The sequence below is a fragment of the Mesoplodon bidens genome, assembly GCF_964165515.1.
Source record: "Mesoplodon bidens genome assembly, chromosome: 10".
Classification (NCBI taxonomy): Eukaryota; Metazoa; Chordata; class Mammalia; order Artiodactyla; family Ziphiidae; genus Mesoplodon; species Mesoplodon bidens.
In genome coordinates this window covers 70,106,636-70,123,188 of record NC_138172.1, presented here as the reverse complement: position 1 = coordinate 70,123,188, position 16,553 = coordinate 70,106,636, and the positions used below count along the sequence as shown (strand labels likewise).

The window sequence follows — 16,553 nt, the reverse complement described above, 5'->3', positions numbered from 1 at the left end:
AGACTATGAACATAAAATGTGGAAGTGATAAATTCTGTTAAGGGGGTGATTAAGAAGCAGAAGAGGGAAAGGTCGAAAAGGTACCTCTTGGGGCTTCCCTGGTGGCACAGTGGTTAAGAATCCACTTGCCAATGCAGGGGACACGGGTTCGAGCCCTGGTCTGGGAAGATCCCACACGCCACGGAGCAACTAAGCCCATGTGCCACAACTACTGAGCCTGCACTCTAGAGCCCGTGAGCCACAACTACTGAGCCTGCGAGCCACAACTACTGAAGCCCACGCACCTAGAGCCTGTGTTCCACAACAAGAGAAGCCACAGCAATGCGAAGCCCGCTCACCGCAACTAGAGAAAGCCCACACGCAGCAATGAAGACCCAATGCAGCCCAAAATAAAATAAATAAATTTATTTCTTTTTTAAAAAGGTACCTCTTGAACTTAAGAACTATACTGTACACATACAAACTGGTGATTTTTAGCTCACATCTGTCATCCTCGCATTGTTTTCTGTTAGCCCTGCTTTACAAGATACCATTTGTATAAAAGTTGTTGCTCATCTACCTTCTACCTCATCTCTTTACCAAAAATCGTATCAATTAGTAGAGCCTTTCACAGTCTGGGGAGCAAAGGTACATGGAGAACACCTGATTAATGGGTTTTCAGGGAAATAAAGCTGTTTTATATCTTTCTCCTCTCTTTGACGCCAACTGGTTCAATTTGCGGGGGGGTGGGGTGTTCATGAACACCTCACTAAAATGTCAATGGCCAGGTTAGTTCTCCTTCCATCACGTTTATTAATCTTAACACTGGTCTGTTGGTCGGATCAGACCCATACATGGCATTAACTGCCAATTTTTCTCTATCAGGAATCTTTCAAGCCCATTTTCCTCTTATTATTAAATGATTTACTCTGAGATAATTGTAGGTTCAAATGTAGCTATAAGAAATAATACAGAGAAATCCCATGTACCCTTCACTCAGTTTTCCCCAACGGTAACATCTTGCAAAAGTCTAGTACAATATCACAACCAGGATGTTAATGTTGATACAGTTAAGCTACAGAACATTTCCATCACCACAAGGATCCCTCATGTCGCCCTTTTACAGCCATGCCTACTTCCCTCTCCCCCTCCCCCGACCTTACTCCCTGGCAAACCGTGGCAAACACTAATCTGTCCTCAATTTCTAAAATTTTGTCATTTCAAGAATGTCATTTATACGGTCATACATGGACTTACAGATGAAATCATATGGTATGTAATCTTTTGTCCAAACTTATTTTTAAGGTCACTTATCACAATAGGTAGATATGCCACAGGAGATTCCTTAAGTTACACTTCAGTAATAATTACAATAATAACGACTAACACAAAGCACTCATCCTGTACCAGCACTTTTTAAATGCTTTTACAAATATTAACTCATTTTGCTTTTATAACAAGGCTATGTATGAGGTAGGTACTATTATTACCCGCATTTTAAGATGAGGAACTGAGTTACGGGGTAAGTGAATTGCTGAAAATCACACAACTAGTAAGTAGAAGAGTTGGACTGTGAACCCAAGCACCACGGCCTGGAGTCCTTGCTCTTAACCACCACGCTATCCTGTCTGTAATTGTTATTACACTTCAAGACTCTACTTCTGCTCTTCCATGAGGGTACCTTACTGTGAAGATGAATTTCTGCTACTTCGTATGTATCCAAAGACCCCACTGCCTCTGGGATGAGGGTGAGGGCAGATACTGGGTCAAGTGTGGGGATGAAAAGCAGCACCTCTCTCACTTATGATCTCCTTATCCAAACATGGTGGTGCAATTTCTCTAAACTACATCTCTGTTGAATAACCCTATTTGTTCTCTGCTCTTAGAATATGATTTATAAGACTTCCTCCTCATACCATTTTCTTCCTATCCCTGTTAACTCTCTGAATATCTCTGGATTGTAGTCACAGTATTTTATTTATATGAAATCAGCTTTATTTTTTTCTCTCATGTTATTTTTAAAAATCTGTCCACAGATGTTTCTTTATTGATTATTTGTAGGATGATAACTTTTCCCCCAGTAGCAAAGGAAAAGGTCTCTTTAAAAAGGCACAGATAGAGAGCTTCCCTGGTGGCGCAGTGTTTGAGAGTCCTCCTGCCGATGCAGGGGACATGGGTTCGTGCCCCGGTCTGGGAAGATCCCACATGCCGCGGAGCGGCTGGGCCCGTGAGCCATGGTCGCTGAGCCTGCGCGTCCGGAGCCTGTGCTCCGCAACGGGAGAGGCCACAACAGTGAGAAGCCCGCGTACCAGAAAAACAAAAACAAAAACCAAAAAATAAACAAAAAGGCACAGATGAGGGTGATTACCCCATAAACCACTCCTGGGTTCATCTGAAAAACTGTGGCCACCATCCCTGTTTGTTAAGTGCCATTCCTACTGCACTGTTTACTTAAAACGTATCACCAGGAGCTAAATTCTACAGAGGGGTGGCTGGTCAGCAGAACGTGTCAGACTAGCAATACAGCAGTCATCCTCTGTAGCTGGTACTGGCCTGGCACCACTTCCTTGTTTTAGCTTCTCCATTAGCAAGACCTGTCCTGCCTGCCCAACTAAACCATATTACTTTCCCCAGAGATGTTTCAGTTACTCACTGTAACTGACAAATTACCCTCAACAGATCATCTTTCCTTTTTATAACCTGTTTGGGTATTTTAGAGTTCAACAACATTACAATGCATTGATTTTTTAAAATATTACATTTATAGCATCAGTAGCATACAGGATAAGGTAGGGCACTATTGAGGTGAGACAAAGAGAGAGCAAGATGAAGAAACCCAAGAGAAATATGTACTTCTCAAAGGCCACATGCCTTCGTGTTCGGTGACCACAGAACATGCTCTATGACCACAAGGATTTCAAGACTCTCAGTGCTAAGACGTCTTGAACTTCTGTTCTACTACCTTTTCCAGTATTTCCAGAAAATTAATAAGATCAGCCATGCTTTATTTTCATTTACCCAAAGAAAGAGAAATTTGAGAGTATCCATGAAGTATCTATATAACCAGACTTATTTTCATATAACTGGGTCTAAGGCAGGCAATACTGTTTTCATTTAGTTTCTTAGAACACTCATTCATTTAGACGTTACACTGACTAAAAAATATGTAATAAGTCTACTTTGTAGTTACATGAAACCTAGATTTTTCAAATTATGCCTTACAAGACTATACAACTGTTTTGAGCAACTGGGCAGTACATGTGACTACAGTCACTTCTTCCTACTGGTGACATATTTAAAGAAGCCAGGAGGAAGGAACAGGCCAGAAGTCTTCAAATAATGTTGTACCCTCATATCTTGGTCTCCAAAGCCAATGACTTGCCCAAGGGTTAATCTGATTTGACCCTGGGTCTTTTGCCAGGACGACTGAAAAATAGGTGTCCTTTATGGAAAACACTTGAGTATGGGGATAGGGTGAGGACATGGGTAAAGAAGAATGAGACATCAATTCAATTTTTCTGACTTTTTGTTAAAAACATACAGACAAAAAGTCAAATATTCCCACACAAATCATCTCACCCCTATGAAGCCTATCATTGTTTTGTCTGCCTGACTTATAATGCAAGCCTCTAGCTAGGGTCAGGGACAGAATCGGCCGCGTTTAGTACTCCACTGGTATTCAACAACAAAATAATAATAATAATGAAAAAGAATATCTCTATAACAGAGGACAAGTTCCTAATGACGGTAATCTTGCAATGAGAGATTGTCATCCTGTGGGCTGTGCTCCAGGTTTAATGTAAGGAGGGGGGGAAATGTTTGAACATTTATATTTTGCTATTTTAAAAAAAATCAGCTTGAATGCATAACTAAGTAGATGCTAAAATAGCTGATTTGTTTTTGAACTATTTTTGTTTCTAATTTAGCATCAACTTAATTCAGTTCCTCTCTCTACCTGTCACTTAGTTTCTTCCACCCAAGATTTAGTCTTTTGACTCATTACTCCCAGGGTAAATCCTTAAGCTTAAAAATAAATACATCTGTGCCTCATTTTAACTCTTTCCGATGTGAGCCTAAATGAACCTAAAGTTAGAACTTAACATTATGATAAAGAGTGCCCAGTGAAAGCCTTGTCCCGGCCCCTCCTACCACCCCCAAATGAGTACGTTAGGCTTTCATTACTCAGGGATGTATCAGTGTTGATGTAGATACTACCAAGTATGTAGGGGGTTGAAGAAAGCTGCCTTAAGAAAATGGCTTATGAAGGAAAGAGAAATAACCCCATTTGTAAAATGAGCTGCTGGAAAATCAGAGGCGAGAAACTCTACCTAAAATTATTATGAAGATTTATCTTTAGTCCATATTTGACACATGAGGAACAAGCATCTAGCATTTCAACCTCAATTCAACCAACTTTGCTCAACACTCTTCACTTACAGAATTATGATTTATCAAGATGTCCACACTATGAACCATACTAAAAAAAATCAACTATATATTTTATCAATGTTAACTTCCCAACTTTGAAAACTGTACTGTAGCTATGAGACAATACCTTGATTTTAAGAATTACACACTGAAGTTTTAGTATAAAAAGGTAATTACTGAAATGGCTAGGGATGTGGCTATAACACACACACACACACACACACACACACACACACACACACACACACACACACACACACACACACACACACACACGCACGGAGTGGGTGAATAGAGAGGAGAATAAAGAAAGCCAATGTGGTAAAATGTTAACATTTGGGGAATCTGGGTGGGGGAGTTCCTGAGAATTATCTTCTCATAAAATTTCTTTAAGTCCGAAACTGTTAAAAAAGCAACAACCACTATATCCCAGAGTAGCCATACTGTCTTTTCTTAAGGCAGCTTTCTTCATACTTAGAGATGACTGGCTAGAGTGCCTGCTGAATTCCTTCCCAGAAATGTTGATACACTGCTTAGGTCTGATGGGAAAGTTCATGACCAAACAATTGTAGCAGGTAATCAACAGTAAGGTCAAAGCTCATGCTTCTCCAGGTTTGTAGTTAAGTCAACACTTATCTGTAAGTACACTTTAATGATTAGTCACAGACTTGTACCTGTCACTCTCTTAGTCTATACTTCCTCCAATTCCAATAAGGATCCATTTTAAATTGTATCAATCACTGCAACAGCTGTTCCAGGAAGGATGATGACCAAGACCTTAAGATGTGATTTTAATCTTTTAGAAATGGATTTATCAACAGGAAGCCAAAGAAAAAATAGTTCTGAACCCTTGTCAGTTACAGGAACTATCAGTTAATGCCAAGCTGGAAAACAGACTGCTGCAGCTAACACTTCCCCTTCAAATCAGTACTACACAACCCCCGCCCCCAGCACAACTTTCTTTTAAAAGCGACCCTGCATATTTGAACACATAATTCAAGCTGTAATGTAATAACATCTTTGGAGAAGAGTCCTTCAACTTTCTCTAGAAACAAAGAAGCGGTGCCCAAAATACTTTTTTTGCAAGGAAAGTCTGGCCCACATTCAAGGTAAAAATCTTAAAGACTGTCTCCTGTATTCTTTCTTTATCCCTTGCCAAAGTAACAGAAAAGTTAACAATCTGAGTTAAATGCCCTGTTTTCTTGCTTATATATGTATACATTTTTAATAAATTTTGAAAGCGTGGATGGATGTGGGAAATGCATAGCATGCAACTAATTCCTCTGTCCATTAAGCTAATAGAGATGTGGTTTATTTAAAATTCTGAGTTGTGGTTCTGGTATTTGGGAATGGCTTTCTGAAACTCTGTGGGTGGATACTGGTAATGAAACAGAGAATTCAGAACGGCGGGGAGCATAGGGCCAAATAAGCTTTTATAGCAGAGTGTGTGTATGCACTAAAAATAATTATACATATGTGGCGGGAGGCTGGTTAACTGAGCCCACAGAGGCACTTGGCTGTTCAGATAACTAATCACAATATGAAGTCCCCCATGACAGGAATGTTTCCAAGTTTAAACTGTCTGATTTTTAATCACAAAGAAGTAAATTTATTGGCTAAAGTTCTCTCATGTTGTTAGGATGCAACAGCCAGTCTTTTTATCAGGATTTTAACTACAAGAAAACTATCAACCCTCTGCGGCTCTTAAATTGTGATTTGCCTCAGAAAGAAGGATTTCTCAATTATAAGTATAAAAACTTAGAGAAGAGCTCAGAAAATAAGAGTATTTATTGTTTTTTTTTTTTTTTTTGGAAAGTAAACTTGTGAAATTTCTGTAAGAATTACTTTATACCAACACATACAGTAAAATTTTACTTTTAAAACAAGGCCTAGAAACAAAACATAACAAAAAAGAAGTTTGATTTACCCGTTCTGATGCCCAGTTTTCTTAAGAAGGGGTTTTCTGGGCTTTCTGTCATTACCGCCCTCATCTGTTGAAACAGGGCTGCTAAATGCCCCTGACTCCACTATCCTCACTTCCTTTCCGGGTCTGCACTCTCCAATCTGCTTGGCCTCGGGCCCTCATTACCAGCTTCTGATTCCACCTCTTTGTCCAACCAGATCATGTGAGTGATGTGAGATCTTTCTCACTTTCCTCCACACTCCCTCAAACTCCTCTTTACCTTCCTTTCATTCAGACCATCAGGTACATTCTATCCACATCTCTATTACCTACTGAGCATTTATCAGGCACTACGTACTTTAAATAGATTATTTCATTTCCCTCCATAACAACTCAATAGCTGGGTCTGTTATTTTACAGAAGAGAAAATCAAGGCTCACAGAGAGGTACAATTATTCTTCCAGTTACATGGTTGGTAAAAGGGGGCACTGGAATGTGAACCCAGGTGGTCTGCCTCTAGAGGCCCCCATTCTCAACCATGAACACGTATATCTCCCTTCCCTTCAGGATTAGGGGCTTTACCTTGGGTACAATCCTATCCCCTAGATTTCCAAAGAACCACATACTGCTGAGGCTACCCTTTCCTTCTGTCTTCCACCAATGATTAAATCAGGAAGCACAATCCTGACTTTGTCCCAGATAACTTTTAGTTCAAGAGGATTAAACACATTTTCCTCTGATCCCAACCCCCAGACCCAACTGAAATAAAAGCACAAAAATAACAAGAATGAACCCACTGCAATAAATATAATTGTGTGTGTTTAACATAATCAGCAAGAGATTTTAAACAAATCTCTAGACGGTGGTAGCAACGGGAGTGGGTTAAGGCTGAAACTTGGTGACTGCAGAGGTGGTAGCTGCTGCGTGCAAAGGAAAAGACTTAAGAGAAGCAGAATGAGAAGCAGGGCAGAAAGCAGGGGTTGCACTGAAAACACTTTTGTTTGTTTCTTTGTTTGTAAAACAACTATACTGGTTTTGGCAGCAGGCCATATTTACCTGGCAGAAATCTGGACAGCTCCTGTCTAGAGAAACTGAATGACCTGCCTAGGCAAAGCCATTTCTATGGTTCCTCGTAGTCCAGTCTTCCTCCTCCATTAGGTTCTAAACTTCCTCACAACGACCCTGCCAGTTAACACCTCGTCCCCACTCCATTCCACAAAGAGCCCCAGTAAAAATTCCCATTCAAGAAAGAGGCATTGGGGGCGCTTCCCTGGTGGCGCAGTGGTTGAAAGTCTGCCTGCCGATGCAGGGGACACAGGTTTGTGCCCCGGTCCGGGAAGATCCCACATGCCGCCGAGCGGCTGGGCCCATGAGCCATGGCCGCTGAGCCCGCGCGTCTGGAGCCTGTGCTCCGCAACGGGAGAGGCGACAACAGGGAGAGGCCCGCGTTACCGCAAAAAAAAAAAAAAAAAAAAGAAAGAGGCATGGTAGAAACCCTGCCCACCCATCTAGGCCTTTTCTCTTAAAAGTCAACAGAGGGACTTCCCTGGTGGCACAGTGGTTGAGAATCCGCCTGCCAATGCAGGGGACACGGGTTCGAGCCCTGGTCCAGGAGGATCCCACATGCTGCGGACCAACTAAGCCCGTGCACCACAACTACCGAGCTTGCACTCTAAGAGCCCGCGAGCCACAACTACTGAAGCCCGCGTGCCTAGAGCCCGTGCTCCCAACAAGAGAAGCCACCGCACTGCAACGAAGAGTAGCCCCCACTCACCACAACTAGAGAAAGCCCGCGCACAGCAACAAAGACCCAACGCAGCCAAAAATAAGTGTATATATATATATATATATATATATATATATATATATATATACACACACACACACAAATAAAGTCAACAGAAAACCAAGCTTCACCAGGCAAGTGAGGAGAACCTGAAGCATGAAGTAAAAGACAAAGATAAATAGGAAAACTGGCCTCAAAGCAATCACAGAGAACTCAGCAAACAGAAGAGCCCAAGTCTAACCACTAATTAATACAGTCAGAAGATATTACTACATGGGACTTCCCTGGCAGTCCAGTGGTTAAGACTCCACGCTTCCACCGCAGGGGGCTCAGGTTCGATAGAGAGAGAGAGAGAGAGAGAGAGAGAGAGAGAGAGAGAGAGAGAGAGAGAGAGAGACAAGGCTTAAAAAAAGAAGATATTACTATATGATAGTAATTCTTATTATATCCATAAGCAAGAATAGGATACTATGAAAAAGAAACCTTCAGAGAACCAGAGCAAGCGCATTGAAAACTTGATTGTTGCAATGCAATCAAAAGAAAAGCTGAGAGATAAAGTCAACAGAATCACCCAGAACACAGAGAGGAGATGGAGACTATAAGAAAGGAGGTCAAGATCACCCATCTAGCAGGTCCAACATCTATATTATGAGTCCCAAAAGAGAAGAGAACATTGGGTTGGGGAATATCAAAGACAGTCTGCAGCTCCATGAAGGAGTATGTCAGTCTTCAGATCTTAGGGCCTAGCAAGTATCCAGCATCTTGAATGGGGAAAAAAAAGGATGACCACCAGATACTTACTACAAATTTTAGAACACCAAGAATAAAAACATGATCCTAACAGTTCTCGAGGTGGAAAAATCCCAGCTATACTACTTAGTATCAGTGTCATCTGACTTCTCAACAATAATATGAAATGTTAGAAAACAAGGGAGCAATGATTTTCATCCAAGAATCTATACTTAATCAAACTTTCCATCAAGCTGGGGACAGAAGAGACATTTTCAGATATGCAAGAATCCCAACACTCTTTCTCTGAGGAACTTACTTTGGGGTTGTATTTCAAAAAATGAGGGAATAAAAGAGAGAACAGTAAAGGGAAATTCTGAGGTGACAAAATAGGCTTATAAAACATCTAGTCTAGATTGAGGCAGAAAGATGGTGGGCTCCAGGAGGGAGGTCTTGAGTGAAAGGTATAAATACAGGTTAGAAAAAAAGAAAGGCAAGTATAAGTTCCAAGGAAAAAAAAACTGTATTTAAAAAATTACGATCCAAATATAAAGCAAACTAAAATGTGGCATGATTTTTGAGCAACTGATGGAATACAACAACAACAAAACCTGATCTGGCTTTGATGTAAGAACATTCTCTTTACAGGCCCAGGCACTGTGACATCAGACCCACAGAAAAAGCAATCTATTCCTATCATATAACTTGGCCTCCTGGCAGGGAACAACATTTACAGAGTCATAATAATATAAATGTCATTTATTGGCTTTCAATTTAAAAAAACAACCTATGGACATAACAAGGAAGATTTGCTTGTGGCTATAGGCCAAAAATAAATAGTTAACAACTGTGACAATATAAAAAGTATAAGTGTAGCTGACAGGAGGTATGATAAGGTAGTACCTCTTATCACAGGTACTAATATCCTCATTAAGAGATGGTGCTGAAAATTGATGGATTAAGAAAGAAAAGGTTGAAAACAAATAACATACATTTCAAATGCTGGGATGAGGAACTGTGTGAGCTAAATCTTCATGTTTCAAACCAGTTGACATCTCAAAAAGCACGAATATAAGCATTTTTTCTTTCTTCCAGTTAGTAAAAAGGAAACGTAAAGAGTGCAACTACTAAAACAGAAACTGTCAAGAGAGAGATGCTGTTCAGTTTTGTGGGGTGGGACCATCTCTACACTATCTTTCTCTTATAAACTATTCTGGGTTATGATGTGCTACCATGTGTTACTTTTGTAAAAATGAAAACATATAATTAAAAAAAGAAATGAGTACCACTTATTCTCTCTTCATGCTTTTCTTCTGGGTTAAATACAGTAGCCAGAGAAAGTCTCACTTTGCCCCAATATAAATTTAAACTATTTAATGACAGTTTGGATTAGCTACTATTTAGAAATCCTGTTTTCCCCCCTCAGTCCACAGTAGTTCTCTCAGTTCTCTGCTGCTACTGATAGCTGTATGATCTATTTATTCAGAAAATGATGACCTTCAAGGATGAACTCCGTAGTGCACCTTATCTCAGCTGTCTATATATTCAAAGAGAAAACCTATTTATCTATATCTGTATCTCTTGGCTTATACTCTAGTAGGAGGGAACTAATGCTTCTGGGTTTCTGCCTCTAAAGAATCTTGCTTGTGCACCTTTTCTATTCCTCCTCTAATATTTTCCACTTCTTTCCCTTCTTTTTGTACTTTCCCTTTGTATCTTAACAAGGGTAAAATATTTCCCTATCTTAACCACCTCTGCATCAAGAAATGCCTGATCCTGATTCTCCCTCCAACCAGCACTATTTATTGGTTTTTAATGGCCCAACTAACTCCTTAACTGAATCACTTGTCTGCTGCCTTTATTTCCTTGTTATCAAATGCCTCTTTAATGACCTTCCATCAGGCTTTGGTTTCCCACCATATGACTAAGACAATAACTTCTTTCAGGTTCTCCAATGATCTTCTGCTACCCATAGGCAACAGCTTTCCTTAGTCCTCGTATTTCCTGGCCCCTCTTCTCATAAATCTTTCATGATGCTGTATGAAGTTTTCTCCCTTCTTTAGCTTCCTTAACTGACTGGCTCCTCTTCTCTTTCCCAGCCCCTTAAGTACAACCCTTAGCCCCTTGTCCTTCTGTATTCATTCCCTTACCCACTTGCACACCTTTCATCACTGCTTCAAGATCGATGATTCCCAAACTAGGTCTATATTTTTAACTTTCTACAGGACAATCTACAACAATCTACAATCCAGCTCATCAAAAGCTGAAAATACATTCAACGAGTTTTTCTTCCCATTCCCTCCCTGCCATCAGTCACATCTTTCTTCCCTCAGTTCCCCAAGTTTATAAACTTTGAATGCTTTCTTCAGCCAACTCTAATCAGTCATCAAATCCTGTTATTATTATTTTAAAACATTTTTCTCAGTCATCTTTATTCCTCCATTCCACTGGCCACTACCACAGAGCACTCTGAATGAACTGGTTCTTTGGTAAGTCAAATATTAATTTGCAAAAGGAAAAAAACCTACCCATATAACCCAGTGGCCAGACATTTTACACAATGAAGGACTCCTATCACATTAATTCTTGGTTTATCTGATTTGTAATATTGAGATTATAATCTATCAGGCTCCTTTAAAATAACTTAAGGCATCAAAGAACTCCATAGAAAAACTACAATTTCTCTAACAGCAGGAGGTCTCCTGGTAGATTAGTTTTGAAGGTACTGCATAAAGAGGTGTATTCACTTAAAGGCACAAGTGACAAACAGCAACTCCAGAATGCTCATAAACTCCGGGGATCAAACTGGTAAACCCTTTTAAAAGCGTTCCTCTGTGGCTCTGCAAAGATTTCTCCTATTGCAAAGGTCTAATCACTGTGATTTAGTGATGTTGAGTGATCAAAGTTCAACAGAGCTGTATCTCAATTTTCCCAAGTATTAGGTGCTTATCTGCTACTCAAAAAGCACTGCCAGGTTGTTTATTTGCAGCTTTCTGTTCACTGGAAAACATAATCCCCACTGCTGGACTTTCCCTCCACACTCAAGTAGCCCTCTATCACTTTAGGTTAGTCTAACACTAACCCTAACTCTAACCGTAACCCTCATACTAAGGCACTAAATTCTAAGCATTTCACCAAGAAGATAATTCTTTAAAAGAAAAAAAACCCCACATTTGTATATTTTCTCTTAATAATTAGCATAATTTATCCTCCCTGTCCTCACTTTTTTTTTTTTTTTTTTTGCGGTACGCGGGCCTCTCACTGTTGTGGCCTCTCCCGTTGCAGAGCACAGAATCCGGACGCGTGGGCTCAGCGGCCATGGCTCACAGGCCCAGCCGCTCCGCGGCATGTGGGATCTTCCCGGACGGGGTACAAACCCGTGTCCCCTGCATTGGCAGGCGGACTCTCAACCACTGCGCCACCAGGGAAGCCCCACTGTCCTCACTTTTAAAAATAAACATTAGTTACATTTCTTGCTCTCTAAAGCTGGAATTAGTTGTATTTATGTTTCTGTACTTATTCTGTCTCTTTATGGTATAAGCTCCCAGGGGCAAGATACATGTTTATCACTTCTTTTGCATGTTCCTACAGAATCTACTACAGGACTCTGTCACAGTAGTCTTTTAATAAAGTACTAGACCGGCTGACTACAGTGTTTCCACTTGTCCTATATTCCATGTAAGCAACCACTTCTGAAGATGTGATCTATAACCACAACAGCAGGCAATACAATAAGATCACGGCTTTAATTGGCCATGATTATGAAATATTTCTGAAACTCTTCTCAACGGGGGTGCCTTAGAAGCAGACACAGGTATGAAGAATAAATGCCAGCCCACCTGCTGGCAGGAGAGGCAATGGGATGCCTCTGCAGATAGATGAGCAAGCAGGAGAATGGATAACACAACTTGTCTTGGAAGCAAGCAGCACGATGAGGCAGTAAAAACCCATCAGCATACATCATCCTATCACAGCCTAGTGTCATTCCCAGCTTCTATTAGCCCTCACTGCATCAGCGCAAGTCCCAGACACTTTATCCTGTTTATAATTGCTGATGAGCAGTAATAAGGGCTCCATGCCTCAGCTCCGTCCGTTCCACTTCAGCACACACCTATTAGGTAATAACTTTTATTTACAGCCTTGCTTGATGTGCTGTTCTATTAGTACAGCCAGGAACTGAGGAGGGCAGAAAAAAAAAAAAAGTCTCCTTAATGGGCAGTATCATTGTGAGGCTCGGATGATTTATAATGCAGCTCTGTGGTTGTTCTATCCCGCTTCTGGTTAAGACTGCTTCAGGAAAGCCACATTTCTAACACGCTGCCCTCCAGCAGGCACACAAGTGCTATATGGAGCAGAACCTGGAAGGCACCCCCCAAATCCACCCCCCAAAAAGTCCAAAAGTTTCAAAGGAGGAGAGGTGTATTAAATTCCCTTGATATCCTTTTTAAATAGTGTTGGCGCAGGCATTTTGCCCCAGTGGAGCAATAGAACAACTAATTAATGGAAGTTCAGGGCTTTTCTCCTTGGTAAGAGTGCAAGCTGTGATAAAATAAATGACCATAAAGGCAAAAAAACAGTTGTAACTACATTCAAGGATCCAAGCAACAAGAATTTGCACAAAGCACGGGGACCACAAGCAGCTCAACATCAAAGCCTAGGACAGATGGGGACACACACACACACACACACACACAAAACAGCAACAAAGCTCATCACACTTCCTTTTCCTCTTTATACTGGAGTGCATTTTTATCCTTCAAGTGCAAAAATTCCTCTTGACAAAGCTGGCACCCTGGCTTGATATTCAATTGTATCAGCCTTTTCTCAGAGGGGGAGCCACTGCTTCTCACAAGTTAAAACTCAGCCAAGGCCTCTGAAACAAGCCTCTGATTTCAAGTTCAGCAAACTTACACATACAAGTCTAGCTGGCCTGTAACACAAACACAGCAATTGGTGGCAATGGGGCCTAACTCTCATTTAGGGGTACAAATGAAAAACAGTAAGCTTTCCTTAAGCTTTTCTGAAATCTATACATCGTGTGAGGTGCTTTTAAACTTACCTGATATTATTTACATATTGAGTATCAAATCATCGAGTATCAAATCATCTTATTATAATGAACCTGGCTACCTCATTCTATTCTTTAATATATGCAACAAATCAAGCAATTAAACTTTTTACCAAAAAAACAAAACAAAAAAAACCCACAAGAAAAAGCATTTAGTAGATTATCTCCCTTCCCAGTTATCCACTCAATGGACAAAAACCACTGTCAGTAAACAATCACTGCGGCATACCATGATAACCTGTGGCTTTTTTCCTATGTTAAACATAGCAAGATGACACCTTCTAGATTAGAGAAATTTTTGCAGTCTTGCCTAATATTTGGTATTCGTCCCCCACCCCAGGACACAAGATGATGAGTGCACAAGGTAAAACATTCTTTTTAATACTTTTCCCCTTGCCGTGACAGTTTTAGTATGTTTATCTTTCTTCAATGGTTACATTAAATACTAATAAAAATGACCACCTAGAGGGGTGGGATAGGGAGGGTGGGAGGAGACGCAAGAGGGAGGGGATATGGAGATATATGTATACATATAGCTGATTCACTTTGTTGTACAGCAGAAACTAACACACCATTGTAAAGCAATTATACTCCAATAAAGATGTTTTAAAAAATGCTAATAAAAAAATGAAAGGTTTGTATCTTCCCTAATATTCTCCTGATGGGAACTTGCATATTACATAAGTAGGTCAAATTTCTAATTTTCTATCTCAAATGCTGATATTGCAGACCTGAGGGAAAAGCTATATCTGAAGGACCAGAAAAAAAAGAATGAAAAAAGAACTGAATTACATAGTTGAACTCACACCCAAAGCCACCTTCCTTCCTTTAAAGCTTCACAGAGTCCTTCTGAGGAGAGTTACCTACAGTGTATGATATTGACCAATACAGTCTATAGTCACCCACTCAACTCTCTGGGATTAAATGCACTGTTTCCATGAATATTGAACCTACCAGGAGATAAAACACACAACTGTAGGTATTTCTAAGATTTATAGGGCCACCTCTGATTTAACACTACCACCCTTTAGCTTCTGGATCAATTTAAAAGATCTTATATAAACCTCTTGGTAACATACCGACAATGAGACATTTCCCTTTAACTGGCCTCTGAACACTGATGTGGAAACTGTTTAGCACATCAATCTTCTCTGAACTGCCAGGTGAAAAGGAGTTTCTACTCTTGTCTTTGTATGAACAGACAATAATATCATGAGCAGGCTGCCTGAGAGAAGTGAGTCAAGAAAAGGTTTTTTGGGGAAAAAAAGGAAACAATGAACAATACCAGGCTATCTAGTTCATGTCACAGTTCATCACACTGAAATAGGTGACCCAAAAGGATAAACATGTGCTTTAGCAAAGAAAAGAAGAAAAGAGGAGAGGGGAGGGGAGGGGAGATCAGGCAAGAGATATACAGTTAAAATGAATTAGCATGCTTCTTATAGAGTGGAAAGATGATACTTTCTGGGAAAACCTGCCTTGATGTTTAATGGGACAGTTTCTAGTCCCATCCGCTTTCATCTTAGGCAATACTACAGCTCCCTTATGGCCCCACAAATGGTTATTTTACTTGCTATTCTACTAATCATAATCACATTTTTAACATACACACAGCATTTTTTTTTTTTTTTTTTTTTTTTTTTGTGGTACGCGGGCCTCTCACCGTTGTGGCCTCTCCCGTTGCGGAGCACAGGCTCCGGACGCGCAGGCTTAGCGGCCATGGCTCACGGGCCCAGCTGCTCCGCGGCATGTGGGATCCTCCCGGACCGGGGCACGAACCCGTGTCCCCTGCATCGGCAGGCGGACTCTCAACCACTGCGCCACCAGGGAAGCCCCACACAGCATTTTAAAACCATCATTTTTCAAGTCTATCAGAGAGAATATTATTTACTCAACATGCTTGCTGGAAGAAGAGTAAAAGTGAATATAAGATATAGTGGAGTAAAAGTCTGTTGACAGGACCACCTAGTCTGTAAACTTGTCTGTAACTTTTTTCTTATTTTAACTTCAGAAATGAAAGGACTATAAAATGAAAAAACAAACAAAAAAGCCATATAAGAGTGGTGAACTAGGGAAGGAGCAAATTCCTTTTTTTCATGCGCTAAAAAGTCAACCTTGATAAACTCAACCTAGGGCCTAGAGCTAAGAACTGGTTAATGCCCCACTTGGAAGGAGTAGGGTTCTTGGGTTGGTCACTGTTAAGGATTCTACTGGAAGGAGACTAAATTCTGCAAGGAAATTTAAGACAAGGAAGGCATGGTTCCATCTGCCTATTATAGCTTAAATTTTAAGGTTCATCAATGGCAAGCTCCAACAAATAAAATACAAAATAACATTTCTTTTGCTGTAACTCTACAAATTAAGTCTTACCCAAAAAAGATTACATAACATGTATTTAAATAAGAAATCCTAAGAAAAGGCAACAAAACTCTTCCCCACAAGACACTTTAAACATAAAAATAGGACCTCATGAAGGTATTCACCTAAGTATCCAAATACATTCCCAAAAAAGTTGACTCAAGGAGATGACTCAGCTCAGATTACAAGTTTTGTTTAAGGTATAACTTGAGAGTTAGAAAAGATGAAGGACAAGAGGGAATCTTCTGGTAGTTTGTTGCCAAGAAAGCGAGCTCTTTCCTTCACAATATACGTGTTCTTGG

General features: G+C 40.4%; 1 protein-coding gene and 1 long non-coding RNA gene across 2 annotated transcripts in view; one reads left to right on the top strand and one right to left on the bottom strand.

Annotated features, from left to right (window-relative positions):
* The window catches only part of ZFAND3 (zinc finger AN1-type containing 3), a 343,937-nt gene that overhangs the window by 35,701 nt on the left and 291,683 nt on the right, over nt 1-16,553 (bottom strand). The gene's annotated exons all lie outside the window — the stretch shown is intronic.
* On the top strand, nt 5,257-16,150 carry LOC308624389. Its single transcript, XR_014016965.1, has 2 exons — nt 5,257-8,429; nt 8,467-16,150. It is a non-coding gene; the product is annotated as an uncharacterized lncRNA (long non-coding RNA).